General features: G+C 38.4%; 1 protein-coding gene across 1 annotated transcript in view; it reads left to right on the forward strand.

The window, feature by feature from the left end:
- The window catches only part of RGS7 (regulator of G protein signaling 7), a gene marked incomplete at its 5' end in the record, with an annotated part of 604,742 nt that overhangs the window by 297,207 nt on the left and 280,084 nt on the right, over positions 1-27,451 (forward strand). The gene's annotated exons all lie outside the window — the stretch shown is intronic.

Genomic DNA, 27,451 nt, shown 5'->3' on the forward strand with positions numbered 1-27,451 from the left:
GCAAAACTGGGAATGACCAAACTGCTAAGAACAGGGTGGATAGATGGGAACAAGTAGAGTTGGGTCAAATAAGGAGGGTCTAGGGTCTTTGAAAGCCAACCAAAGAATCTAATTCTGATATAACAGAAAATATGGAGATACCTACAATTTTTGCAGAGAATGTTATGATGAAAGTGCTTGGGGTGAATTGATATTCAGTAAGGGTCCTTGTCACTGTGATAGGTATAAGGCTCTTGTAGGAATAGTTTGAATGCTAAGGATCTGATAGCCAGGGAGTGGAGGAATAGAGAGGAGGAAGCATGAAGATTTGGTGAATAACTAGGTATATAGGATATAAGATGACATGAACCAATGGTTTTTGTTTTTTAATTGGGTGATTGTGAGATATAGGAATTATTATTAGAAATAGGGAAACGCCACAGATTTGGTTGAAAGTGACCAGAGAAGCCCTAGAGAAAATGGATAATAATAAGTTAGAAATAGGTGCTCTGGCTCCAGGAGACAGTGAGTGGCCAAGCTCTGGGGACTCGGGTGTGCTCTGTCCTTGGATGGCATGACTTAGAGAAGAGACAGAATCAGAAAGACCAAAACCTTCGCAGCCAGTAAGGAGAGTAAGGAGGCTGGTGCTGAGCATGTGGAGGGGAGGGTGCTTGATGGAATTCATGAACAAGAGTTGTGTGATGCTTTCTTGTGAACAAGGATCAAAAGAAGACCAATGACCAGGAATCCTTCAGCCTTGGTACAATGGTAATAATTAGGGCCAGAACACAAATAAGTAGGCCCAGATGTTGATGTTTAATAGCTGCATTGCTCTCAGATGAAAGAGAGAAAGCAATAGAGCAGATAAGAGCTGCAGTAGCATGACATTTTGCTCTAATAAAACGTATTCTTTTTCCTGTTACTACCTTTCAGTCCCACTTTGTTCCAGTTTCTTGTTCTTCCTTGATGATGCCCTATATTTTCCTATATCTGGGACTTTATCTCTTCCTTCCTCAGTATTCTACTTCCAGACTTCGAGGTCATTCTGACCATTAAATTCTGTCCATTCTTCAGCAGCTAGCTCAGAGAGCTCTTTGGAGAAAACTATCCTGAGTTTTGTTCTCTGTTCTCTCAAAAGACTTGTTGTTATTGTTTTGCCTCCCTGTTAGTAGTTATTATGCCCCACCTTGCCTTATAGTTATTTTTTTATATGTCCTGTATCCTCGAGTAAGTATTAAGCTCCTTGCCATCAGTAACTCAGAGAGTTAACTTTACCTCTAAACACAAGTATGAAAACTACTTGTATTTTGTCAACCAATGAAAAAGAGAACTTATCTCTTTAAAATACTTCAATACTGGGGTTGTAAACTGAAATGCATTCACAATCCAGGCAAATAAATTCACTAAGTTGCCCTTCTGAACTGGGAGCTGTGGTCAATTAAATAGTGCATAGCCCATCCAGAGGCGTTTTAATTCAGGAATTTAATGGCTGAATGCAAAAGGATTGCCCATCAGTTTAAGCTGAGCTTCAAGTTAGAGTTACCTGCTCTAATGGTAAATCTAAAATTTTGGTTGAGTTCTTCAAGTAATAATACCTCCAATACAATTCCAATATAGCATTGTATTGGAAGAACTCTTGATTGACAATATTAAGGTCTTAATTAAAAAGTAAGAATGAGATTGAACCATGAAGTGCCTGTTATTATTTTAATGTTCATTAACATAAACCAACAATGTTAGCTGTGAAATAAAGAGAATATCAATGACAATTTTCATATTACTGTAATTAGTTTCTAATTATCATTCAGTGTTTCCTAGAAACTTTTAGGAGCTCTCTGCCTCACAGGTTCAATTAGATGCTTTGCTGTAGATTTAATTTGTATGTCTAGTATTATGTCTAGTATTTTATGAACCTCTTTGTATTAATATTCCCAAATTATAATCGTCTGAATCTCCATCTACTTTACTAGCAGTTTTTGGTCTTTTTTAGTAATTTTCTTATCCTGCTATTTCTTATGGTGATTTGGGATTAATCCCTGTATTCTTTTGTGGCCTGACTTGCTACCCACTGCTTACTTTCCTGCCTCTTTCTGCTTCTTCTTTCTCTTTTTCATGTTCTACTTCAGAGCCGCTAATGAAACAAGGGATCTACTAACTTTAGGCCCTTACTTCAATCAGAAACCAACTGTGATGAGTGATGTAATGTGTGAGAGGAAGGTAGTGTGATTGTTGGGGAAAGGAGTCTATTTTGTTATGGACCATTTCACAAGGGAAAAACTGTCTCAAATACTGTTGATCTAGCTCTTTCAGGTTACCCATTTATGCTCCCTAAAGGCTTGATGAACAAAGCATGGTCCATGAACCAAGAATATCAACATCACCTGGGAATTTATTAGAAATACAGTATCTGGGCCCACTCCAGACCTACTGAATCTGAATCACAATTTTAACTCTAAAGTTTAAGAGGTACTGCCTTAAGTAGGGCAGCAGGGCCAGACTGGGTTCCAGGCCAGCACTCAGTTTTTACTGGGTGCAGTGGCCAACGTGTTTGTGCAGAGCTTTCTGTTTCCCTTCAAGGGCCCTGATTATTCCTTCTGCAGTCTGGCCTCAATCAAGCCCATCCCAGTTTGTCTAATGGTTTTTTCTTGTTTTGGTTTTGTTTTGATTTGTTTGTTTCTCTTGTGGGAGGGAGAAGGGATTATAAAGAAGAATCTAGTTCCTTCCAGCTCCTTTACTCCAAGCCAAGAGCCTCTTCAACCTCTAAGATTGAGGGATGTTAACAGTTATGTGGAGGGATGGAAACTATCCAGCTCTACAAGGCAGCACCCATATATAATACACATGTCATGGTGGCCAAGTAACGTTCATATCTACCTCAGGGGAAAACAGCTGTATTAAGAACATGATGATGCAATTCCATCCTCTCACAACATCTGAGATCCAAACCCAGTATCATGGCTATTACATAGATAATATAACAGTGGTTTGGGCTTTGGAAATTTTTTGTTTGTTTATTTTTCCCCACCTCCTGATAAATGCTTTCTTCCAGCTAAACATCCAAGACTTCTCTAATTATTTTGGTTTTGGAGTTGTTAATTTCAGCCTCCTGGTTTCCATGGTCCCAACATCAGATGAAAAATCTTTGGATGAACACTCCATGTTGATCTCTTGAACTATGGGATAGGAGATGTCCTTGGGTAGGACAATGTCCAATCACAACCTTGTTTTCCCCCAGAATTGCCTTCTCAACTTGTGAGACAGCTTAGGCAGTTCCATTGGTGTTATATGACTGGACCCCCTCAAGTTCAAGAAATGAAATCAGTGGTGGGCATTTGAATGTTTTCATATTCTGGACATTCAGTATTTCACTTATTCTAGATCATGGTGAAATAAGCCCTTACCCATTGTATGAGTTTAATTTTCTTCAATGGATTGACTGGGAAGTTACTGTGTTTCCAGATAACCCACCGCAGGAAATAAATCTGACCGCTCTTCTCAGTTCTTTATAAATGGTGTAGGTTTTCATTAAAATGGTCAGAAATAAATTGGGGGTTGTAAGTCAGCCATTCCTGCATTTCATATATTTCTGTCTTTTGTCTTGATAGCTTGAGGACATTCTCCATCACGAGCACATCGATACTTAAGTAGTTGCATCTTTTTGTTACTGTTCTTTTGCAACTTATTTCCATTCTTCATCTGAATGGATCACTTTTAACATGCTCTCATAAAAATGGCTTGCCACCAATTGGCAAGAGCAAAATTTATAGTCAGAAGAGTTATTTAATAGTCCTTATGATGTGTGGGTTTGGCTAGCCTTAAGTCTTTTTTTCTAAAACTACTTTATTGAAGTATGATTAAAATAAAAACCTCTATACATTTAATGTATTCAACTCAGCGAGTTTGGAGATAAGTATAAACAGGTGAAATCATCACCACTATCCATTGCCATAAGCATATCCATCATCCCGTAAAATTTGCTTCTGCCTTAATTAATTAATTTTGGGTAAGAACATTTAACATAAGAGCTACCATTTTAGCAGATTTTAAAGTATGCAATACAGTTTGTTAACTATAGGCACTATGCTGTACAGGAGATCTCTATAACTTTTACATCTTGTGTAACTGAAAGTTGTACCCTTTGACTAATATGTCCCCACTTCCCCATCTCCCAGCGCTTGGCAACCACTATTCTACTCTCTGCTTTTATGAGGTTGACTGTTTTATATTCCTCATATATATGGTGTCATGCAGTATTTGTCCTTCTGTGTCTGGCTTATTTTAGTTGGCATAATGTCCTCCAGATTCATCCATGTTGTCACAAAAGGCAGGATTTCCTTCTTTTTTAAGGCTAAATAGTACTCTATTGAGACTTTAGCCTCAAGTCTTAGGCTCAAGAAAGCATCTTTAATTCTCTAGAATCCACTCAGGCCATTTTTTCCCTCTGTGTTCTATTCTTACTCTCAGCAAGTTTGATAACAAAGGAAGCCCTAACCAGTAACATGCTGAGCTACTCCAATTACATGGAAATAGGAATTATTATATTTCATATTACTGGATAATGAATCATTATTCATATTTTATTATTATTTTGGTCCTCTAACAGGGTATACAGTTCTCTGTGAGGCCTTGTTCTTTTCAGGCATGTATGTGAAACTCAGCAGTATATATGAGCTTAAAAATTAAGTTGCTTTTAAATGAAATAATTTGAATATGTCCTGCCTCTTATCTTTTATTCTTCCAAAGGTTGTATGAATGTTTATTAGTGTCATGGAGAAATGATCTGTATAGGCTTAAACTTATCTTGTGGGTAGCTGCACCGGTAAGAAAGAAAAGGAGAAAGCTTGGTGATATGGACTGGCTGAATGCAAGTTTAATAAGTACATATTTTGCATCTAAAGTTTTTGAGAACAGCTTTCAGGGTGCCTTATGACTTAAACCTGATTACATCTGGAGTTAACTAAAGGACAATAAAATTAGAAATAAATATTATGGAATATTTTTCTCTGGAGACTGTAAGACTGTCTAAGTAATTCTAAGATATTTCTAAGAGTCTAAGATGCTCTTTTCTGAAACTGACATCTTACTGTGAAATATTTTTCATCTGTCATTGGAATGGCTAGCATGGGTTCTACAGAAATTCAGAGAGAAATAGATTGCTTTTAAAACAATTGTAAAATATTTTGGCATGAATCATGCTTGTAATATTTTGCTTTTATAATATCCCATTGGTAATTCAAGAATCTAAAGAGGAAATTTATAAGCAATAAATAAGAAAGAAAAAATATCTAAAAATATTGGCAGTTCTTAAAGTTCAATTCTGAAAAAATAAATTCTTGGAGAAAACAAAAAATTTTAACTAGATTTGCAAGAAACATAAACATTTGCCAAAAGCCAGTCCTTTCTTTGTCATCTTCTTGACATACCTCTCTGACAAAGTCACAAAACAACTGGCACATGGTAACTACACAATCAGCCAAACTGAGGAACAGAGGGGAAGCTGAACTGTCACATAATCAAACAGGTATTTAAATTATCTTTGCTGTGAAAGATTCTTCACCCCATTTTGGTTGTCACTCTTATTGTAAAATAGCACCATGAAGTGATTAGAAATAGTAAAGAATTCTAATCTCAGCTACTTGGACTCTCTGGCATTTGTTCTAGATAATTCTTTTTCTATAGCTAAATACTACTGGGAAAATGATAAGGTTAGCTATGTATTGGGCTTTCACTGTATTTGTAGATAAATGACTTATTTTAAAATGTGGTTGAATCAGTTTGATTTGACCAAGATAAAAAGCAAGCTCTTGTTTTCACCAGAATGTTAGAAGAAATGGTAAAAATTCAGTAATACCTTAATGCTTTGATTTCACCTTTAGTTTTCTTTGTAGCCACGCCAATGAGACCCAGGAACTATTTTTCTCTTTCAGGGTAACTGTAGATGGTGGTGCTGTTTCTCTGGAGTGCTTTTTGGACATCTGAATTTGCTATTTTGTATTTTAAGTGAATATTATTGGGATTGGATTGGATTTTGTCCTCCAAATAACTTCATTCCAGAGAGGGAAAGTCTGTTCAAATACATAAATATGTCTGTCAAAATTCTACAGATAAGAGTCCTCTCTGACTACCAACTGTGTTGGTTTTCTGGAGTAGTTCTGTTACCTTATCCTTTACTCAGAACATGGCTTCTCCCTATATGTTCTTGCTAGGGCAAAGACTCTTTCCAACACAACTGAATCATTTTATTGTTGTATGACCAACAGCTGTAAATAAATCTCTGGATATGGACCTTTTTACTTAAAATTATGAACACAACTCAAGAGTAAATCATTATCAATAGCCAAAATATGTAATTTACTTGACAAAAATCATTGTGCCCACAGAATAGCAGATTTCTATCCTTAAGGAGCTCTCTGGAAAAGACTCTAAGAACTATGATGAACTTCTAGTTCTCTCATTCCTACCTGGGAATCTGACAGGTTCATAGATAAACACAGGGTGAATGCACAAACATGTAGCCAAGGTTCTATGGAGAAATATTGAGGCTCACTAATATTGTAGCTTATTTTTTGGACTTGGGGAAAAAGGGCAATTGATGTACTTTTTTTAGAATTTCCAAAAACCACTACTACATTTTTACAAAGAAGAACTGTACATGGCAGTGTTGAGAGTATTTTGGCATGGTTAAGGAACAATATATTGATAAAAGGCAGAAAACAGAGTGCAGTCATAAACAAACAACTGTCTGTAAGTCTGGGGAATCCCAACTTGTGTTGAATTTATCTTAGAATTTAAATATTATCTTTAGGCATCTGGACTCTTCAGATTTACAGATGATGACAAATTTTTCCAAAAAGTAAAAACCGAAACCATGAAAGAAAACGAAAATCAAAGATGAGAACACCAGGATATGTGAAGAACTTTCTGGAAAGTTATCAAGAGAGAGAAAATTTAGCCAAATAGAAAATAATACATTTATAAAAAATAATGCAAAGTCAAGTCTGGGGCAGGTTCAGCACTAATATTTAAGACCCATGAAAGGAACTAGAGGGTCACCAATAGCCTAGTCCCTAAAGTTGCTGCTCCGTTGTGCTCCTGTGATCAACAAGATCCCACTGAGGTCTTGAATAAGGTGTTGAGTATAACATAGGAGGAAATTGGACAGAAATAGGAAACTATCCTACCCATATTTAGAACCGTATGAATATCAGCTCCTCAGAATTAGAGCTATTTCTTGCCATTTTTTAATCTAACCTCAAGGCAGATTTAACAGTTTGAAAAAATTCGATTGAAAATTTGACTGATTGAAAAGGAAGCCTAGGTAATGAAAAGTAGAAGTTGTTACTGGTCATGTGTTAAAAATATAAACAGTTCAAAAGGGTTAGATAAATATAGATAATGCATGCACAAGAGATGAGCAAGAAAAAATGGGATACTTGGGGTTTATTCTTATTTTTTGATGTTGATGTTACTGGGAAATTCAATATATCTGTGTGTGGCACACAGGAAATTAGCAATAAATGGAAAAATTACTGTAGTTAATACCAATAATATTATTACTTTTATTACCACCTTCAGAGGCCTGGATTAGGCCCAGGTTTATACGTTCTCTTTCCTCCTAGATAGTTAATCTGTTGCAAGACCAGGGGTAATTACCTGTGCTGGAGGCTCTGTAGCATCTGGCACAAGGTTATTTTAGTATCTCCTTAAAAGGTATTTGTTGAATACCTATTACTTTCATTAGTTGATGATCATTTCCCACATTCTCAAGGTGCCTTATAGATTTTAACATGCTTTAATGTGTCCTGTCTTTCATTCCTCACAAGTAACTAAACATATGAAATTGAAATCTTCTAGGGAGATGAATGCATGTTAATTGTTCTTTTCATATAATACCATTGGAACTTAAGATCATTACACATTGATATTGATTTTTTTCCTTTAATAAATCACGTTTTGACTTTCTTAACTAGCTTCTTTATTATCATAATGTCAATACCCAGCTAATTGTGTCATCTGGACTCTTAGTGAATGAATAAAATAGTGATAGAGGCAATCTTGCAAATTTGTTTTGGGAGATTTAAATGATGCAGACATATTAACTTTTCATTTATTAGTTACCTACTCTGAAAATTTTCACAAATGTTGACTTCTCTTTAAAGCAACAGGCCTGAAAAGCTTAATTTTGCTCATTGGTGAGTTTTTTCCTAAAATCATAGAAATGATAGGTTGCTAAAGAAAAGCCTATCAAAGTGGAGCTTTACTTCTTTAAATTAATGAATTAGCATTGCTTTCTTTTGGGAGGAGATCAAAATTGAGTGTAGAGATAGACGTTTATTTGGAATGATACTAAAGCCTTCATTATCTCCAAGAATGAATAAATCTTGATGACTGAATTGCTGGTCTGTATGTGTTTTGTGAAATGATGAATCAGTGCACAATGTTCGAGGTATACCATTTTGCTCTGCCTTTTTATCCTGATGATACCATCTGGGTTTGTCTTCATTTCCCTCTCTCTCTGAACATATTTTGAAGGGCTTCCATTTTTCACCTCCTAGAAATTCTAGGATAGAGAGCTATCCTGTCCTTACCCTCATCCTACCCTATTGGCATCCCCAAGCCAGCCTGTATTAATCATTCCTTTCTTTGAGTTTTTCTAGCACTATGTTCGTCTTCATGGAGTTTATTTTACCTGACATTTTGTCCTCAGTGAGCATGTGCTATGATTCTTACTAGTGGCTGTAAGCACTTGGAGAACAAGAATAATTTCTCATTTCAATTTGAATCCTCTGTAGATTCAGTGTCTGGCAGATAGTAGATACTCAGCAAATGTAATGACTTCTCATAGGACAGCTGATGTCCCAGGCATTCAGGTACATCCACAACAAATTCCACTTTTCGATTCATTGGCAGTGGAAAGAACACTCAGTGTAATTACTTTGCTGTCATTTACTAGCTTAGATGGGTTTCAGCATGGAGACTCAGCATGGATTCCAGAGTCCAAGACACTTTCAATTTAAATTATATTTTGTTTAAAGTGAATATTTACAACATCAGACATTCCCATATTTAAATGTAAATATTCTTCAACCCTGTCTAGAATAGTGCAAAAAGTATATATATTCTGGTAGTAAAGAGACCTGGATTTTAGTCCTGTATCTCATGTTGCAAAGGAGAACATTATGTGTTAAGTGACAGCTCCAGCTCCAATGCTTATAAGAATATCAATGTTTTGGTCATAACCACTATCATAGGAACTACCGGCATTTATTGAGTGCTTACAATATACTTGATATTCAGTAAATATTTACTTTTTAGGTGTATTCTTTTATATATTATTGTCCTCACAAAGATAAATAAAGTTCAGAGAAGTTAAATAACTTGGCTAAGGAGAGACTGTTAGAAAGGTTCTAGGTATTTTCATCATAAACACCTTTGCCACAAGTAGTTTCACAGCACAACTAACTGGCTGTAAAGCCATTTTGCTATAAAAGAAAAAAATAACTGGTTGATTGACAGTTTTGTTTTGATTACAGTAGAAAATAATAAAATACCAGTTTCTGCAAATCCTTTGGTGAGCAGTCATCCCTCCCACCTGTCAGAATCAGAAGTTTTCCGAGTTAAGCAAATAGAAGAGGCGGCTAGTAATTCCCAACAGCTTTTGAAGGCATTAATGATCGATTCTTTAGCTAATTTAGTTACAAGGGCTTGTTCTCTCTTGCTGTGTTTTCCAAATTTATGACATAATACTAGAAGTTGGAGGCAAAAGGAGAATCAACCTCCTCCTATCCTCCTGGCCCCCAAATGGTTACATGATTCCTGATGAGTATAAGTCTCTTGAAAACGTTGAAAATTTTAACAGAATATGGCTTAGGTTAGCTCACCAAAGGATTTGCAAAAACTGATATGTTATCATTTTCTAGTGTGATGTCAACCATATATTTTGTCTTTTACAGCAAAATGGCCTCACGGCCAGTTAGTTGTAGGCGAAACTGCTTGCAGGGAAGGTATTTATAGGAACACAGTGGACACATGTTAGGTAAGCTGTAGAGCTGACATTTAAATCTAGGATAATCTAGTGTGTGTGTGTGTGTGTGTGTGTGTGTGTGTGTGTGTGTACATATATACAAATTATGATAATACATTATCATATAGTGTGATAAATATTATAATATATATATCATAATCTGATCCCATTAAATAATTTGAATCCTTCCTGTTTCATTCTGCATTCAGCTTGTAAATGCCCTTTTCTCTTTTACAAAGAAATCAGTCAAGTAAGAGACTTCTCAGGATAAGGTGACATGGGTAGTAATCAAGGGGCTTTTCTTTTGAGACTTGATTACTTTACAAGCATCAGTCCATTCACCATAGTACTTGGGTATCTTATCCAGTGAAAAAGTGCCATGTTTATTTAGGAGATAGGCACAGTCAATGAAGGAGAAGAAAACAACATGCTGAGAACGTGTAGTGGAAAGAAACAGAACAAAGCAGAGCAAAAACAGAACAATAGCTGGAGGGCTAAACAAGGGACCATGCTTATGTAAACTTCCCTGGAACAAACCATGAATGTTCCCAGAACTGGGGCACATCCAGAATTCCACAGCACTATGTCCATCACTTTTATCCAAATACCAGGACTGTCACATTACATAATTTTCACATTTGTTCTTATTTTTGATGACCGCAGAACAGACTTGTGTCCCAGTTAGCCATTTTGTCCCTTTCATTTATTCTTTGGGTCAGATTTCTGCTAACTCATGTCATTTGCATAACTGCTCAGATCTGTTTCCAGGGAAACGGTTTTACTTTCCGTGTAAATATAAGATATTTGTCCTAACTCCCCTCTGTCACATTTTGTTACAAAGAGACATTTTGGGTAGTTGTTTATTCTTAAATTTCTCTTTGAAACAATTTCTTGTGGAAATCATGTACAAAATTACTTATCCCTTTTGCTATATGCAGGACTCTATTGAGAAAGGAGAAGGTTGACTTAAGAGGGTTTGTTTGGAGCAGGGAGAGTCAGAAAAGTTGTGAGATTAGACCTTTAGGTTTGTCTCCAGCCTGTGATGTGGAATTAATTTAGAGTGTGATTTCTGTCATTAGCTGGAGATTTGGGGAATTATTTACACACGGTCAAATTTCACATGTGAACAAAATGACAGTTTTGGAAACTACACCCTTTCTTTTGCAGCATTGGAGTTCTTCACTGAGCAAAATTTCCCCCATTGTTTACTGCTGAGTGCTGAGTGTTCCGTGTCTGTGGGGGTTCCTGGTGGAAGGAAGCCATCAGGAGGTCTGGGGGCTGGTCAGGGAAAGCTCATCAGTTAAAGGGAGAGGGATATGGAGGCAGATGAAGGACATTGTAGAAGAGGCTCAGTCTGAGAAACATGGCACTTGAATCAAATAGCGTCATCTTTTCCACACATCATGGCAGATATGGATCACCCTCTGGGGGGTCCTCCAGGTGGGCTGCTCAGTATAACCTTAGGGTGGCTTTGAGTGTTAAGCCATTGCAAGTTGATACCTGAAAACTGCCAATTTCAAATGATTTTGGAACAGAGTTTGATGATGGATGCATCATTCCAAGCGTCAGTCTAGAAGATACAATCAACGGAGTTGCACTGATGATGTAAAATGTTTGAAAAGCAAAGCCTGATGTAAGCTTCATGTGAAAAATCATTGGTCACTTGGTCATTTTCACCCCACAAATAGTGGTATCTTAAGGTGACAAACTAATTTGGTTGTTCTTTTCAGAAGGACAGTTTTTGGGACCCATACATCTTCATGAGATCATGTGCTTTTTAGTGATCTTTCTTCCTCAGAACAAATTTCATGTTAGAAATCTTCCAGGGCCCATCTGTGGAAGATACTGAGAATATAGAGGACTGGATTGCCTGGGAAGATCTGCTTTCTCTCTTTCTCTCCCTTATCAAAGACATGTTAATAAAGGGTTAATCAGTTCTACGTATAAAATCTTTGGTTTTTAAAGCTTTTTGCTACCTGACCTCTTTGTTAGACTAAGCCTTAGAGAACCCAAAAAGGAAGTTCAAAATAGAACTAACATTTTCTTTAAAAATTTAAGGATCTTCCTCTTTCAGATGAGAGCAAGGAGGTTTCTTTTAATGTTTGACTTTTTCCCCCTTCTCTTTTTTGGCAGCCTTCACATGTACAAATCTCACTGAAGTCATTCCAGGCTGAAAGCATTTATGATCAAATACCAGAAAGCTAAAAATAAGTATTCTACCCTTTCTCTAGAGGTTACTGAATATTTATTTCTCTTAACCTTTCTGGTCAGGTGGCAAGAGATGGATTTTAATGGTTGCTGGGGGCAAATGTGTTGGAAGATCAGTAAATAATTCAAGATAACTGCACTCAAAACCACCCTTCAGTGCCAAGCAGTCTGGCTTGTTTCACAACTTAAATAGTTTTGGAAAACGGTGATACAGCCAAAACTCCAAGGCCAGTATTAGATTACACCAATTTGTAGCTATTTGTAGTATTTGATGGCTTCAAAGCCATCCTCCCTTTTCCTGGCCCTATCTCCTTGGATTTCCTTTGGGTAACTATCTCATCCCACTCTCAGTCCAAGTGGTTTGAGTGGGGCCACCCAATCTCTGGATCAAGGCTAGGGGAAGGAATGTGACTCAGCCTTGGCCAATCAGATAATCATGGCCAGTACTTTTGCTGGATCAGTTGAGGAAAGAGACCCTTTCTTTCTGCATGTTGTTAAGCTAGTAGGTATAAACCTAAGGTAAAATTTGTCTGAAAGTGAAACTAGTACAGAGGAGAGCAGAGCCATAGATTAGAATGAAATTTGGTCTTGAGAACAACTTTTGAGCACCTATATCCGGCTATACTTGAAGCTTTTCAGCTACTGTGCCAATAAATTTCCATTTTACTTAAGTTAGCTTAACCTTGTCTTCTGGTAATGAGTTCTGAATTATACATTCCTCTTAATTATCTTCAATCCTCATTTTTTCCCAAGGGATTCTTTGCATCTGACACCAAACTTAGTTATTTTGATTTTTTTTTGGGGGGGGGTTGGGTAATTTTAAAGTCGCCTGTTTTTATTTCTTTGAGTTGCAAAACTAAAATAATGCATCATTTTTCCTGCTTAAAGATAGAGCAGTCTAAGACCAAAGACAGTTAATTTTTGTCTACTTTTATCACTGAGGTCTACAGCCTAGACTTGACTTGCCACAGTTACAGAGATTCAAAGAAAGAAGACGGCATTTATAAATGATGAATTAATTTTACCAGGTATTGCCCATTAACTTCTTAATTATATTACTATAATCAAGTTTCTGTGGCTTTTTCTTCCTCCTAGATGCTTAACACTAGAAAGAAGCCTGGTAATGCATACTCTTGTGCCCACTGCAATTTTTCAGACTCACCCCTTTCTGAGGGAGTTTTACCACAATATGGACCACAAGAAGTAAAAGCTGTGTTTTTTTTACTCTCAGATCTTGTATCAGTGGCCCTGGTATGGAATACATGATCAGAAAATATTTGCTTAACCAACTAGTTTATCTAACTTTGTAGTCCAAGTGTATATTAATTCTACATAGTCACCTCTTCAGTAATGTTTTCTCATTGAGTATCTTCTACAGTCAGATTTTGTGAAATACATTGATGATACAAAAATGAGAAGGCATATTCTACCCAATTGCACTGGGAGTTTTTCATCAACATGGAAGAATGACCAACAGAGTTTATCATCTCCTATTCTTCCCCAAACCCACAGAAGTGACAATAAAGGACTGTTTGAAAGGTATTAACCCACAGGGACAATGAGAGAATGAAGCAACGGATGAAAGATGCAATTTTTTTTTTTTTGAATAAGGAAAGTGATGGAGGAGAAGTAAGTGTTCACACTTAGCAGAATGGACAGAACTATATAACCCAACTTCCAACCCAGTGAGAAATGAGCCAGTTTGCCCCACAGAACTCAGTTCTGTGAAAGACTTAGTTGAGAAACAAGGCTGGAAAGAGATTTATTGAAACAATAGATCTAGAGCAGCTGGATCCCCAGGACCCTCCCCCACTCCATGCAACCTTCCAGAAAAGTCACAGAGTTTTATTTTCTGGAAATATTGTGCAGCTCCTAATTTGAGAATCCCAAATGCAGCAGGGAGAGCTGGGGTGGAAAAGGTAAATAAGTGAAAATCTGAATTACTGACTTTGTTCTTCTTTCCCCAGTCTGCCTGCAGGGTGCCAACCTACTGCCTAGCTGCGAGCTTAGCGAATTCCCCTCTGGAGGAAGTCACTGGCCCCAGAGAATGGCCATGATGTACTGACATTTGTTTCCATCCTAAATTTCTTTTGAAGTGTAAAGTAATGACATTATACAGGAAGACAGGTGCAAACATACACACACCTGGAGAAAGGCGTTGATTCAGCTTCAGTAATTCAGCAAATATTTCTTTAAGTTGACAACAGCCAAGGCCCTGTGCAATCAAGGGTATCAGTAGGTAAGAGAGTTTCCAAGACTGGCTAGTGAGAGGGGTATACTCTTTCTGAATTTACAGAGCAAGTGATGGAACTTAAAATCTGTTTACCTGTGTATTCCCAGTAATTTTAAACTTACAGTTTTTATTCTGGGCTTTTAATTTATAGACACTAAAGTTTTCATTGAAAGAAAAGGTTCTGTGTTAACATAATTCAAAGGTAACTTAAGATTTGTATACTTTTTCCTGTCTCTAAAACGTTTTTTATGCATTACATTTTTCTTAATAGTTTTGGAAATCATGGTCAGTTTCTTACATTAATGATCATCTTTTCTAAGATTTTTTGTTTGTTTGGTCTGGTGCCTCATTTCTATTTCATTAGTTTTGGTCTGTAAGTTCCTTGAGATCAGGACTCTGTCTCACCCACTTCTATATCCCCACACACAGAGATGCTAAATAAATGCTTGTTATCTTTTTTGTGTGTCATTGTTGAGTAGTACAGCAGTCCTTAAGCAACAGCGCAGTGTCATCTCCTTGAACAATGTATCAGTCATAATTTTATTTTATATATTTTCTGATGCTTTGACATCTTGGGTCCTTGCTTACCCATGAGATACTGCCACTTCCAGGGCTGGCCAATTTCTAGAGAAGGTAAAGGATTGGCATGCAAGTGCGCCTTTCATATGCAAGCCAAAAAATCCAAAGCCCACATCCCCACCACCTCCTTTCTCTGGCTGTCACAGGGCTCTTACACTTCTGGACCACTGATCCCATCTTACTCACCCCATGGCTAGGTACCAGACAACTCAGGACAGCCCCTATTCCTCAGAGCCTTCTGAAATTATTCAAACTAGGCAATCCTAATTCTGCTTACCCTGTCTTACGTTGCCTTTCCCATGAAAATGACAATGAGGCTCTTGTCCATGCTTTTCCCCATCTCTCTCTGCCTCCTGACTGACCCTGGTGCTTCCCCATGTGGCCCCACATGTCATGCCATTCCTCCTGCTATAGGAAACTGTAAATAAACCTTCTTCCTTCATGACTATTATTTCTGTGTCTGTATGTCTTACCATACATGCTTAAAAGAAATCCTGGATACATTTTAAAACAGTTGACTTATTCATAGACTTGGCTGGTAAGGAAACATTGCTGTGCCCAGATGTATTCAGTGTTTTCACTTACACACTAACATCAGCATGGTGTTAGTTCGCCATGTCCCTGTTCGCACAGGATACCACCAAGCCCAAAGGGACCAGATGACACATCACACAAGTGGTGGGTCACTCTGTGGCTGAGAAGTCAATTCCACACTGTAGTTAAGCGGCATTATGGTCTGCAGCTATGCCCAAAGAAGGACAAAGTGGAAAATTCCATGCTTCCCTGGAACCAGGAAGGTTGATGGGAAACAGCCTCATGGCAGCCTTCTGCAAAATGGAGAGCCTCCTTCAAGATAGTCTGTGCAACAGCTCCTCACAGAATATCTGTCTTGCCATGCTCCAGGAAGGATGGCAGAGAACATTCTGCACAGACATGGTCAGACTGCAGTTGAGCCTTGCCTACATGGTCTCTGTGGGCATATGCAAGGTTACAGGGCACTCTGGCAGAACTGTCCCCTACATTTGTCACTTCTCAAGGTCTTCTGGTATTTCTAGCACTGTGATAGTTTAATGAAAGCTTTAGTTTTTAATTCTACCCAGCTTAACTCATCAGATGTGCTGTATGTGTATCAGATGTCTTTCAAAATATCTTTACCACTTAGATTACTAGATTGTGGATCTATTCTGAGAGATGTCAGAAATATTGCCATCTAGTTCTATCCATTTCTTTAATTATTTCAACTTCTACGCTTTTTATGTAATTTGAAAGTGGTAAAACATCTTTCAGTAAAAGGAAAAGACTAAGTGTCACATAGCACTTCATGTTTAAAGTGAAGATCCTCCTTCCTTCCCCTTTTCTTTCTCCTTTCTATTCTTCCCTCCCTCTTTCATTTTTGCCTTAATTGGGGTAGGTAGTGTAGTCCCATGTTCATCTATGGATGGAGGTGATTGGAAATGTGATTTAATTAATATTAGAGAGTGAGTGAAAGTCAGGATGTAGACCTGAACATTCATCTAGATATCTTGATTGGACCTTTGATTGTTAATTGTTCTCTGTATTTGTCTAGTGAGATTAATCATATAACTAAATTAAGGAATGTATAAAAATTTAGCACAGCATACTTTCATATATAATATTCTTAGTAAAAATTTACCTTAAAAGTAATTTAGCATCTAAGGATTAGCAAAGCTTTTACAGGACATTTTATTTGAGCCTCTCTGTACCCTGTGAGGTAAGCACAACTGCTTTTTCACCATTTATAGCAAAGTAACTGAAGATCAGAGAGCAAAAATGTCTTGACCAGAATCACACTGCTAATAAATAAGATATCTAAGATTTGAACCCAGGCCTGGCATACTTTTACATAGTAATAATTGTCTTTAATCTCATGCATGTTCTCTAAGGCACTGTTATGTCCTGAATTTTGTCCCCTCCAAATTCATATGTTAAAGCCCTAACCCCTTGTACTTCAGAATGTGACTGTTTTGAGGTATAGGGCCTTTAAAGTAGTAGTTAAGTTAAAATGAGGCCCTTGGGGTGGGTCCCAATCTAATCTGACCGGTATCCTTATAAAAAGAGGAGATTAGGGCACACAGAGAGACACCATGGATGGGTGTATACAGAGAAAAAGCCACATGAGGACACAGTGAGAAAGGCGGCCATCTGTAAGCGAAAGACAGAGGCCTCAGGAAAAACCAAACCTGCTGACACCTTGATCTTAGCCTTCCAGCCTCCAGAGCTTTGAGAAAATGAACTTCTGTTGTTTCAGCCATCCAGTCTATAGTATTTTGTTATGGCAGCCCTAGCAAACTAGCATAGGGACAAAACAGAAACTGAGGAATTCATTAATTAAACCACATTCTTAAACCAAACCAGCCTTCTGTTCAGGAGCAGTTCTTAGCAGAAACCATGGAATGTCTACTAAACTAGTGCTGTGAAAGGTGAATGGATATCTTTTTATTTGGTGATGTTTAAAATATCTGGCAAGGCATGCTGGCTCTGGGAAATACCCTATTACCTAAGATATAATCAGTCCAGTCCAAAACCTCCTACCTAGAAAGTGAGTTAGAATACTAAAATTGCAGAGTATGCTCCTCCAGCTATAAACTAAAGTGAAATACCTACAGAAATAGGAAAAAATTAAAGTAGTCATGAAATACAAAGTTTTTATAGAAAATGCCGCATGCCACCAAGATAACTAGAGAATATATGTTTAGTAAATATCAGAAAAAGGAAGACAATCAACCTTTTCTGATTCAGTTTTTATAAAATGTGCACATAATGGAAACCCAATGTTCTTGTCCAGCTTTTTGAGGAGAAATGGGCATTTTTTTTATCCCCATCATTCATCCCTCTGAGTTATGTGAATATAATGAATTTTGTCTCATTTTCTCTTCTAAACAGGGAACATCCCACATTGTACCCGATAGCTGATTACCCAAACATGGCCTCCTGTTGGTTTGTTCTCACAATATTTTCTTGTAATGGCTTGCTAAATTCCATGCCTAAGAAAATTATTACCCATTCCAGGCATGCCCGCACATCCTCTGGGTTTGTCCTTGTACCTGCTTCGCAGTGGGGCAGCTCTGCTCACAGTGTGGACATCCTCCTATGGAGGCTTGCTTTGTCCCTAATCAAGCCCTGAAGAGGCATCTCCTTATGGCACTCACAGATGGCTGTGTGGAAAACATTTTCTCATCTTGGTAAAGCTTTTTTTAAGGTCATCTTTCGGTCAAGGTGAACTTTAAAAATAGTTTTACAAAGAGGCTAGAAAACAGTTGCTTGACTAACATTGGAAAACCTCTAATTCCCCAGCTTATAGAAGTGACAGATCATAAATAAATTGATTTTCTTTAGCCTACCCTAATGACTTCTTGGCTGGAGGCTTCTTTACATTTCTACCAAGCTGTGGAGAATCCCACAAGTTTATTTGAATTACTGAGCTGTATGGAGTAGAATGGCAAATTATCAATGAACTGATCAACTTATGTGTCATAAAAGTGACCAGTTCAGCTGCTTCCTTTCTTCCCCTACTTACCTTTCCAGATGTTACATTTACAGTCCCTCTTCATGTGTCCTTTCCACATCTGTCCACTTTCTCCCTCACCTTGGTTCAGGGAGCAGACGTGCATATAGTCTCCTTGTCAGGAGAAAGAATGCTGCCCTTCTTTGGATGGCCCTGTATTATCATAGACAGAGGCTTTGTCATCTGATCCTCTTTGAACCTGCCTAACTTCTGTGTGCCACTGGGCAAAGTGCTTAGTGTAGTGTATTTGAGACTCCATTTTCTCAGTAAAATGAGTATAACCATGCCTTCCTTTTTCTTAAGAGTGTTGGAACATTAAACGTAATTTATATGCATATATATCTCATATCTATACATGCATATATGCACACACCCAGTAAATATAAGGCATTTATGATATATGAATTCCTCCTAGTACAGGTTCTGTTTATTTTTTCCTTCTGTCATTTAATTTTGTTTCAATGTAATTTTTTCCAATAGCATGTTGCTGTCAAGGGCACTTTTGATTATTACATTAGTACATTTTCATATGGGTCAGAAATAAGTCAGCAATAAAGTAAACTGTGTTTCTTTTACATTTTCATGAATCTCTCACCATTTCAGTAGTACAAAAAGCCATATTTGAAAACTTGAATAAAGGCGAAAGGTGTTATACTATCCCTTCCTCCCCAAAGTGGTCTGATATCATTGCATAATTTCTTCTCCTCATTAGGATTGTCATTCATGCAATGTTTAAATTTTTCTCTTACTGACTTATATAGAAATTGTGTTAGCAGATTTGTACCTGTTATTCTTTATTGCTCTGAGGTATTGGAATTTTACTACTAGGTACTAAAGCTTTTAAATTAAGCATAGTCAAATTTCTCCATTTCTCTGGAGAGACGGAACATGGAGGAATCAGAGTTATCATTGTATTAACTATACAAAAGTACACTACTAATTTTAAAATATCTATATATATCTCTGGTAATATAAAGATTGTGATATTGAGCAAAGTTGGAAAAATATCTACTCCTATTTTGCTTCTTGTGTTTCAAACATCTTTCTCCCTGATGTCACAACTATACTGCTTTCCTGCACCTTCCATTTACAACATCCTCAGAGGAGAGGCACTGTGAGGTAATGATTATGAATGACCCTGAAGCCACACTCCCCAGTTAAAACCAGCCCTTCCATTCATGAACTTTGTGACCTTAGACTCTATTGTGCTTCTGTTTCTTCATCTGTGGAAAAAGAGTGATAGTGGTTGTTGTGAAAATTAAATGAGTTAATATATGTAATACATTGCTATAGTAGCTGGGTGCTGGTAAATGCTCAGGAAGTTTTTAGCTATGGTTGTTAGCTGTCATAGAGCAGAATAAGGAAGAAAAGCTAAAGGAAATCCAGAGTGTCCATATATCTTTAGCTTTGGTTACAGTATGGGTCTTTCCAAAATTAGATTTACCAATAGTATTTTAGATAGATGGACAGAAAAAAAGAAATGAAGGGAGGGAGGGAGGAAGGAAAGAAGGGAGGGAGAAAGGAAGAAAGAAAGAAAGAGGGAGGGAGGGAGGGAGGAAGGAAGATAAAGAACCCAAAAGCTGAAAGTAAACTTTATTTTCTCTGGTCTAAATACCTACCCATTGAATTAATACAATGCATTCTGTATAGCTTATTAGCTTCATCCCACTGTTGGCTGGTGGGGTAGCTTATGGTCAACAACAACAAAGCTCATATAAGTTGCTGTCAATTCTGCTCCATTCTATATTGTTGCTTTTTTAAAAACCTCAATGTATGGCTTTACTTTATATTCCATTTTGGACTCAGCCTATCAACTCTACTCTCTGTCTAGATCATTTAGATGGGAGCAGTTACCTATGCATCTTAACTATTAGGTAAGAAACCAACCATAGGAAACATAATAATTTATTGTTCTGATTATAATGATTTCTGTAATTATTAATATATTTTCAGATCGTGTACTTAGAAAAAGTTCACATTTCTGAGTAGGTTTCTGGTTTTTCATGAATGTTTACTAACTGTATGTATAGGTATCCAAAGTCCTGGAGAGATAGTTCTCAGTGGTCCTCACTCAGTCCCTGCTTACTTAACATTGATAAGTGTCTGCTAAGTGTCAAGCTAGTATCATGGAATACAGAGTTAAATCAGGGACAATCCTTATACTTAAGGAGTTTCCAGCCTAGTGGGAGAGGAAGATACATACACAATGATCTTCATAATACCACGTTGTAAATATTATAATACAACGGAGGGCACAGCTAAGTCAAGCTGCAACACGTAATAGAGATCATTACTTTAGCTTCATTTAACTATTGTGGTATTTCACCAGAATGGGTACATTAAGGCTTAACAGCATTCATCTGGCAACTTCACACAGCTAATTAGCAGTTAAGCCCTTTGGGAAATTCAAACCTCCTGATGCTAAACAATGTAAAGTAGGACACGCTGTATTTTAGTGCAGGAAGGAAACATTTCTTGTCTTTCCACCAAATCAACACATTAGTTGCTTATTTGTGCCAATGATCTCAGAAGCTCTGTAACAACCAAGTTTGCCTGAAGATTCTTTCTTATTTCTTCCTACAGCAAGGTAAAGGGCAAGCAGTTCAGTTCCACCTTAACACCAAGAAGTCTTACAATAATGGTCCACATAATGCCTCTGATAGATTTCAGTTTTGCTGTTCTTGTTCCTAAGTCAATCAAGTACCATAATTTAAAAGCTTCAGTGAGTATCTCTGAGTGGGTCTTAGAAGTGATGCTAATTATTATTTGAGGAACTAGAGATGAGAGGTAGACAACTGGGCTCATCTAAAGAGATGAGGCTCTTAGGAAATAAAGAAAGAGGGCTATAAGGACTATGTGTTGAGGTCACAGTGTTGCCCACTGTAAATATTTAATCAAGATCTCACAGTTTTATTTTTAATAGTAATGAACTTGGCGCATGGGTAGAGAGAAGGAAACAGAAGTGATTTGTTCAACTCGCAGGAGTCCTGCGAGTGTAGTTCCTTCATTTGCAGTGTTTATACTTAAGGAGACCAGAGCAGAGCAGAGCTGAAAGTATCTTTTTTTGTCAGCATGATTGTTTGAGTGGGCCATCCTAGAAGGGACTAGGTGCTTCAAAGTTATACTGCTCTTCATAACACGGATCAATGGAACTTGGATCAATGCATGTACATTTCTGATTGCTCATCCATTCACTCATATAGATAATCTTGAGGGTAAATGAGGAATGCCTTTATGGGTAATAGGTTAGAGTTAGGAGTGAAATAAAGATCAAAATTTCATAAAGGTAGTAGTTAATTTTTCTTGCATGAGATAAATGAGAATATCATTTACTACATTATTAATTTATAATGTATGCTTTGCATGCACTTACATGCTGTTTTATTGTCAGTAACTACTCTCTGTGTGGTAAATAATACTAAATAGCATCATTAGAGTGCATACCAAATGCCAGGTATTGTTCTAAGAGCTACATACGATTTATCTTATTTAACTCCCACAACAATTCTATGAAAGAAGTATTAGCCTAGTTTAACACCTGGGAAGTTTGAGGCTAAGAAATAGTTCATCTAACATCACTCAGCTAATTAGTAAATGAAGTTTATTTATACCCAGGTAGTCAGATTTTAGCTTTTCCACTTGACAGTGTATGCTCCCAATAAACCAATTGGATGGATAAGAAAAATTGGTGAATAAATAAGAGAGAGATACTTTAAAAAATAAATATAAGCAATATATAGAGAGTAATAAATGTTTCTGTTATTGAACATTAATAACATTACCAGTAACTTAAACTAAACTATGGTGGTGTGTATAATTCCCATTATCAGATAGAAACATAATATTTTAACCAAAAAACAGTGAACTTGATCCTGGTGCCACATTCTAAAGGGAATTTAACATCTGACATCTTGTACAACAGAAAGGTTAATGTCTTCAGGAACAGCATTTCAGCAAAGAGTTTTTGTGTGGCTACTCTGTAAAAACTGACAAAAGTGGTGAGTGGGGAGGATGTTTAAAACTCGGAGAGCACCCATCTGAGCCAACTCTTTTGTCAGGTGTTTTATCTGTGAATCTTTCAATCTGAACAACTACCTTGTCATTATTCCTTGGTATTGTCCCAGTTTTATAGAAGAAAAAACCAAGACTCACACAGATTAACTATCTTGTCAAGCTTATGCAACTAGAGGTGGTGAAGGTTTATCTTTCTAATTCCAAAATCCATGCTTCTTCACTACACCATGTTTAAAATATAATGATGGTTCAAGCTAGAGTCTCATATATATGACTTTATAGTGAAGTTACACTTAAAGGAAGGGATTCTCAAAGAAACTCGAGCACTGGAATCTATTTTTTTTTCTGGATACACCACACAGGGACCCCAGTAAGTTAAAAACTTAAAAGTGAAGATGTTCCTGTCGAAGGGACTGTGTGCAGAGCTCCTTTCTTCTCCTTCTTCCATAAGATTCCTATGGCACTTTAGGTGCACAAGGAATACCTGGAGCACTGGTTTAAAAATGCAGATTCCTGGGCCATGGCCCCAGATAATCTGATTTGGGGCTATGAATCTGCATTTTAAATAAGCACTTCAAGTGTTTCTAATACGGATGTCTTAGAAAAACATTGACCTGCAAAATGCACAGCCTGCCCCTTATCTGATTTCTCTCAAGTATCACGTGCCTAGGTTTTTGGACAAGATCTCTAAGATTCTTAAATTTGGTAAATTTACTTGGATTGTAAAAGTAAATGCTGATTTCATACATTATAATAATACCATCATTTGTAAATGTAATAGAAAAAGAGCAGTGACTGACACACAATGGATTGTCAATAATATTTGCCAAATTAATGAATAGATGAATGAATGAATAATGTAATTTCAAGAATTGCTCCAAGTTGGGAAATAGGAAGAGACACAGTATATCGGTCCAGTGCAAAAAGATAATTTAATTGAGTTGAGTAAAATAATTGTTATGAAAAATAATGGTGTCATGGATCAACATCTGAGTTTTTATGCCAATGATTTCTTCTTAGTGATTGTTTTTCTATTTTGAATAATTTGCATTAATTTACAGAAAAATTAACCAGCTTTACAGAAACCCAGTAAAGCACTAAATTAGAATCCTATTAATTCTCTAGATATTTGTTACTTCAGAGCATCTTCTGGTAATAGAGGATGGCATCTAAAGAAAGAAAGGCAGGTGACAGCAGAAAGTTTTAAATGACTATCAATTAGATAAATCCCATACTTTTAAAGAGAACAGGTCCTCTGTTTAAAATGTCTGTTTGGGGGCCTAAATTACTTGCTTTCTGAGATTTCCATGCTGAGAAGCTGTAATTCTGCTCTGAATCTCTGTGTGAGAGCCTGCAGTTCTTTGGCAATTGATCAGGCCCTAATCCAAGCCAGAAACAAAACTCTTACTGCCTTTTTTAAGAGGAGAATATGGAGTGATCCCCATATGAAATACTCAAATTCTTCAAAACTATTAACGTCCACTAAAAGATTTAGTAATCTGTGGCTTTCCTACATCACTCACTCTGATCAGATTTTCACCAATAATCTAATGTTAGTGAGGAATTGTGAAGGAATAAGGCTAAATAAAAACTAGGTGGGGTAGGGGAAACCTTCAAGATGGCAGAGGAGTAAGACTTGGAGATCACCTTCCTCCCCACAAATGCATCAAAAATACATCTACATGTGGAACAACTCCTACAAAACACCTACTGAATGCTGGCAGAAGACCTCAGACCTCCCAAAAGGCAAGAAAATCCCCACGTACCTGGGTAGGGCAAAAGAAAAAAGAAAAAACAGAGACAGGAGAATAGGGAGGGGACCTGCACCAGTGGGAGGGAGCCGTGAAGGAGGAAAGGTTTCCACACACTAGGAAGCCCCTTTGCGGGCGGAGACTGCAGGCGGCAGAGGGGGGAAGCTTTGGAGCCACAGAGGAGAGCGCAGCAACAGGGTTGCAGAGGGCAAAGCAGAGAGATTCCCGCAAAGACGATCACTGCCGACCAGCACTCACCAGCCTGAGAGGCTTGTCTACTCACCCACCAGGGCAGGTGGGGGCTGGGAGCTAAGGCTCCGGCTTCGGAGGTCAGACCCCAGGGAGAGGACTGGGGTTGGCTGTGTGAACACAGCCTAAAGGGGGCTAATGCACCACAGCGAGCCAGGAGGGAATACGGGAAAAATTCTGGACCTGCAGAAGAGGCAAGAGACCGTTGTTTTGGGGTGCACGAGGAAAGGGGATTCCTTCCCTGTCTGCCCAGAGAAGGCAGAGGACTGCCAAAACAAGCTCCAGAGATGGGTGTGAACCACAGCTATCAGCTCGGACCCCAGAGATGGGCATGAAATGCTAACGCTGCTGCTGCAGCCACCAAGAATCCTCTGTGCAAGCACAGGTCACTATCCACACACACCCCCCCCACCCCGGGAGCCTGTGCAGCCCGCCACTGCCAGGGTCCTGTGATCCAGGGACAAGTTCCCCAGGAGAACACATTGTGCGCCTTAGGCTGTTGCAAGTCACACTGGCCTCTGCCGCCGTAGGCTTGCCCAGCATTCCAAATTTAACTACCGTACCCCTCCCTCCCCCTGGCATGAGTGAGCAGATGCTTTAACCTCCCTCCTGTCTGGGTGGGAACAGATGCCTGAGGGCGACCTACACGCAGAGGTGGGGCCAACACCAAAGCTGAACCCCAGGAGCTGTGTGAACAAAGAAGAGAAAGGGAAATTTCTCTGTGCAGCCTCAGGAGCAACAGATTAAATCCTCACAATCAACTTCATGAACGCTGCATCTGTGGAATGCCTGAATAGACAATGAATCGTCCCAAAATTCAGGCGGTGGACTTTGGGAGCAGGTGTAGACTTGGGGTCTGCTGTCTGCGACTGATTTGTTTCTGGTTTTTTTTTGTTTTTTTTTTGTGGTACGCGGGCCTCTCACTGTTGTGGCCTTTCCTGTTGCAGAGCATAGGCTCCAGACGCGCAAGCTCAGCGGCCATGGCTCACGGGCCCAGCTGCTCCGCGGCATGTGGGATCTTCCCGCACCGGGGCACGAACCCGTGTCCCCTGCATCGGCAGGCGGACTCTCAACCACTGCACCACCAGGGAAGCCCCTTGTTTCTGGTTTTTAAGTTTATCTTAGTATAGTTGTTAGCACATGTTATCATTGGTGCATTTGTTTATTGGTAGGGTTGCTGTCTTCTTCATTTTTTATTATTTTTTATTTTAATAATTTTTTTCTTTCTTTTTTTCTCCCTTTTCTTCTGAGCCATGTGGCTGACAGGGTTTTGGGGCTCCAGCCTGGTGTCAGGCCTGAGCCTCTGAGGTGGGAGAGCCGAGTTCAGGACATTGGACCACCAGAGACCTCCCAGCCCCATGTAATATCAATCGGCGAGAGCTCTCCCCGAAATCTCTATCTCAATGCTAAGGCCCAGCTCCACCCAACAGCCAGCAACCTCCAGTGCTGGACGCCCCATACCAAACAGCTAGCAAGACAGGAACACACCCTCACCCATTAGCAGAGAGGCTGCCTAAAATCATACTAAGTTCACAAACACCCCAAAACACACCACTGGACATGGTCCTGCCCACCAGAAAGACAAGATCCAGCCCCACCCACCAGAACACAGGCACCAGTCCCCTCTATCAGGAACCCTACACAAGCCACTGAACCAACCTTAGCAACTGGGGGCAGACACCAAAAACAACGGGAACTAGAGCCTATTGCAGCCTGTGAAAAGGAGAACCCAAACACAATAAGTTAAACAAAATGAGAAGACAGAGAAATATGCAGGAGATGAAGGAGCAAGGTAAAATCCCACCAGACCAAACAAATGAAGGGGAAATAGGCAGTCTACCTGAAAAAGAATTCAGAATAATGATAGTAAAGATGATCCAAAATCTAGGACATAGAATGGAGAAAATACAAGAAACGTTGAACAAGGACCTAGAAGAAGTAAAAAGCAAACAAAGTGATGAGCAACACAATAAATGAAACGAAAATTTTTCTAGAAGGAATCAGTACCAGAATAACTGAGACAGAAGAGTGGATAAGTGACCTGGAAGATAAAATAGTGGAAATAACTACCACAGAGCAGAAAAAAGAAAAAAGAACTGAGGACAGTCTCAGAGACCTCTGGGTTTGTGCATTAAATGCACGAACATTCGAATTATCCGGGTCCTAGAAGAAGAAGAGAAAAAGAAAGGGTCTGAGAAAATATTTGAAGAGATTATAGTTGAAAACTTCCCTAACATGGGAAAAGAAATAGACAATCAAGTCCAGGAAGTGCAAAGTCCCATACAGGATAAATCCAAGGAGAAACAAGCCAAGACACCTATTAAACTATCAAAAGTAAAATACAGGGGCTTCCCTGGTGGCGCAGTGGTTGAGAGTCCGCCTGCCGATGCAGGGGACGCAGGTTCGTGCCCTGGTCTGGGAAGATCCCACATGCCGCGAAGCGGCTGGGCCTGTGAGCCATGACTGCTGAGCCTGCACGTCCGGAGCCTGTGCTCTGCAACAGGAGAGGCCACAACAGTGAGAGGCCCGCGTACCACAAAAAAAAAAAAAAAAAAAGTAAAATATAAGGTTAACAGCTGATCTTTCAGCAGAAGCTCTGTAAGCCAGAAGGGAGTGGCAGGACATATTTAAAGTGATGAAAGGGGAAAACCTACAACCAAGAATATTCTACCCAGCAAGGATCTCATTCAGATTTGACAGAGAAATTAAAACTTTTACAGACAAGCAAAAGTTAAGAGAATTCAGCACCACCACACAAGCTTTAAACAAATGCTAAAGGAACTTCTCTAGGCAGGAAACACAAGAGAAGGAAAAGACCTACAATAACAAATCCAAAACAATTTAGAAAATGGTAATAAGGACATGCATATTGATAAATACCTTAAATG

Source organism: Leucopleurus acutus (genome assembly GCF_964270905.1).
Source record: "Leucopleurus acutus genome assembly, chromosome: 2".
NCBI lineage: Eukaryota > Metazoa > Chordata > Mammalia > Artiodactyla > Delphinidae > Leucopleurus > Leucopleurus acutus.